This window comes from Bactrocera tryoni, unplaced genomic scaffold (assembly GCF_016617805.1).
Source record: "Bactrocera tryoni isolate S06 unplaced genomic scaffold, CSIRO_BtryS06_freeze2 scaffold_822, whole genome shotgun sequence".
NCBI lineage: Eukaryota > Metazoa > Arthropoda > Insecta > Diptera > Tephritidae > Bactrocera > Bactrocera tryoni.
This window is the reverse complement of record NW_024396476.1, coordinates 7,100-10,868: the sequence shown is the minus strand read 5'-3', so window position 1 is coordinate 10,868 and position 3,769 is coordinate 7,100.

Here is a 3,769-nt window from a genome sequence, read left to right as displayed (position 1 = left end):
AGCAGAACTAACGGCGCGTGTGTTGAGGCCGATGATATCAATATCGTCGGCATACGCCAACAGCTGTACACTCTTATAGAAGATGGTACCTTCTCTGTTTAGTTCTGCAGTTCGAACTATTTTCTCCAGAAGCAGGTTGAAGAAGTCGCACGATAGGGAGTCGCCTTGTCTGAAACCTCGTTTGGTATCGAACGGCTCGGAGAGGTCCTTCCCGATCCTGACGGAGCTTTTAATGTTACTCAACGTCAGTTTTCACAGCCGTATAAGTTTTGCGGGGATACCAAATTCAGACATCGGGGCATAAAGGCAGCTCCTTTTCGTGCTGTCGAAAGCAGCTTTGAAATCGACGAAGAGGTGGTGTGTGACGATTCTCCTTTCACGGGTCTTTTCCAAGATTTTGCGCATGGTGAATATCTGGTCGGTTGTTGAATTTAATCTTTCACACAATACGCTCGATAGAACCTTATATGCGATGTTGAGGAGGCTAATCCCACGGTAGTTGGCGCAGATTGTGGGGTCTCCTTTTTTATGAATTGGGCATAGCACACTTACATTCCAATCATTGGGCATGTTTTCATCCGACCATATTTCACAAAGAAGCTGATGCATGCTCCTTATCAGTTCTTCGCCGCCGTGTTTGAATAGCTCGGCCGGCAATCCGTCGGCCCCTGCCGCTTTGTTGTTCTTCAGGCGGGTAATTGCTATTCGAACTTCTTCATGGACGGGCAGTGGAATGTCTGCTCCATCGTCATAGTTTGTGGAATCGGGTTCGCCTTCTCCTGGCGTTGTGCATTCACTGCCATTTAGGAGGCTGGAAAAGTGTTCCCTCCATAATTTAAGTATGCTCTGGGCATCGGTCACTAGATCACCTTGGGGGGCTCTACAAGAGTATGCTCCGGTCTTGAAACGTTCTGTAAGCCGCCGCATCTTTTCGTAGAATTTTCGAGCATTACCCCTGTCGGCCAGCTTATTAAGCTATTCATACTCACGCATTTCGGCCACTTTCTTCTTCTGTCTACAAATGCGTCTCGCTTCCATCTTCAACTCTCGGTATCTTTCCCATCCCGCACGTGTAGTGGTCGATCGTAACGTTGCTAGGTAGGCAGCCTGTTTTCTCTCCGCTGCGACACGGCACTCCTCGTCATACCACCTGTTATTTTGCACTTTCCGAAAACCAATGGTTTCGGTTGCGGCTGTACGTAAGGAGTTTGAAATGCCGTCCCACAGTTCCCTTATACCGAGTTGTTGATGAGTGCTCTCGGAGAGCAGGAGTGCAAGCCGAGTAGAAAATCGTTCGGTTGTCTGTTGTGATTGCAGCATCTCGACGTCGAACCTTTCTTGTGTTTGTTGGCGTGCGTTTTGTGCTGCACAGAGGCGGGTGCGAATCTTGGCTGCAACAAGATAGTGGTCCGAGTCCATATTAGGACCTCGGAGCGCACGCACTTCTAAAACACTGGAGGCGTGTCTTCCGTCTATCACAACATGATCGATCTGGTTGGTAGTTTTTCGATCCGGAGACAGCCAGGTAGCTTGATGAATCTTCTTTTGCTGGAATCTAGTGCTACAGTTTACCATATTTCGTGCCCCTGCGAAGTCGATTAGCCTCAACCCATTAGGGGATGTTTTGTCGTGGAGGCTGAATGTACCGACCGTAGTGCCAAAGATACCTTCTTTACCCACCCTGGCGTTAAAGTCTCCAAGGACGATTTTGACATCGTGGCGGGGGCAGCTCTTATAAGTGCGCTCCAAGCACTCATAAAAGACATCTTTGGTCACATCGTCCTTCTCTTCCGTCGGGGCGTGGGCGCAAATCAGCGATATGTTGAAAAACCTCGCTTTGATGTGGATTGTGGCTAGACGTTCATTCACCGGAGTGAATGATAGTGCTCGGCGACGGAGTCTCTCTCCCACCACGAATCCAACACCAAACTTGCGCTCCTTTACATGGCCACTGTAGTAAATGTCAAAAAGACCTACTCGTCTCTGTCCTTGTCCCGTCCATCGCATTGCTAGGACGGCGGTGATGCTAGCCTTTATTAAAGCGAGGACATCAACCAGCTTGGCAGCGGCACCTTCCCAATTAAGGGTCCGAACATTCCAGGTGCATGCCCTCAATTCGTTGTCCTTATTTCATGTGCCATGGTCATCATCAAAAGGGGTGGTCTCTCATCCGAGGCTGCTTTTTTCATTGGAGTGTTTTTTCACGTGGCGGGTCCCAAACCCAGCGCACAACCCTATGAAGGGGATGTTTCGCCTTCTCACATTAGCTCACCTTCGAACGAATGTTCTTAGCCTACCCAGAGGATACTTGGTCAAAGACTGGAAGTAGTGAGCTGCTTCAGCCATGTGTAAAAGAATCGCCTCTGGCCACTCCCAAGTGAATGGCGATCAGAGAACTTTCCTCACTTGCGTGAACTTCTACACATGACTCCATCCTCCTATTTAAGTTAATTAGCCTTCTTCATCCTACCAAAGTTGACATAAAGCCATAACGGCAGTGCATTTGGAGGAATTTGACCACCTTATATTCAGGTATAAAGTAGATTTTCTTGTATATACACATTTAGCAGTCAATATTGAGTTGCTTCTAATCATTAGCATCAAATATTTAAGTTAATTAACCTTCTTCATCTTGCTGAAGTTGACATAAAGCCATAACGGCAGTGCATTTGGAAGAATTTTTTTTTTTTTGCCAGCGCGCACATTCGAAGAATGTATGTTCAGCGTCGTCTTCTGTCGCGTCGTTATATAGGCATGACGGCTCTTCGACTTTTCCCATTCTGTGGAGGTACTTTTTGAAGTACCCGTGACCGGATAACAGCTGGGTTGTGTAAAAATCTACCTCTCCGAATTTTCGGCCTGTCCATGAGTCTAGGTCTTTTATAAGCCTGGCCGTCCATCTGCCGCGACTTTCGGTGCCCCATCTTTGTTGCAATGTTATTAATGTTTCTTTCTTTATTTGTTCTATTGCGCTTTTGTTGTTATCGGGTGACTGCTTTAGCTCCCACAGCTTTTTCCTTTCGTGTGCTAGAAGGTCAATTGGGGCATTTCCGCTTATAACTAATATTGCCTCGCCGGACACTGTTCGGTAGGCTGATGCAACTCTGAGGGCTGCTGTGCGGTGCACTCCTGGCCGCTACCTTACGCGTCGGTTTTTCTTTTTTAAGTACATCTGCCCATATCTCAGCTCCGTATAATAAAACGCTGATTGTTGTCGACATTAGGAGCTTTCTTTTTCTTGACTGGGGCCTCCTATGGGCTGGCCATTAGTCGGCTCAGTTGAGAGGTGATCTTCGCTGCCTTTCCTGCGGCGTGCTGGATTTGTACCCAGAAGGTTAGTCTGGGGTCCAGTCTTACGCCTAGGTAATTAACTGCTTTTTTTGTCCTAAGAATATCCGTAGTCGTATGCATGGTTACTTCGAGAGGTATGTGCTTATTTGTTAGCAGCAGTAGCTCTGTTTTTTCCGTAGCGAGCTGGAGGCTGTGTGAGTCGAGCCATGCTTGGGTCCGTATCATGACCTGGTTCAGCTTTCTTCGCGCTTCTTCTGTGTCCCGTGCTGTGATTTCTGCTGCAATGTCGTCAGCATAGCCTATTAAATACGATTCATCTGGCATTTCTAGTTTTAATATAGCGTCATAGCTAATGTTCCATAAGTCTGGTCCGAAGATGGATCCTTGTGCTGCTCCTGACGTGATCGCTATCTGTCGTGATCCCTCTTTAGTTTCGTATAGCAGTTTCCTGTTGCTAAGGTAGCTCCGCACCACGGCC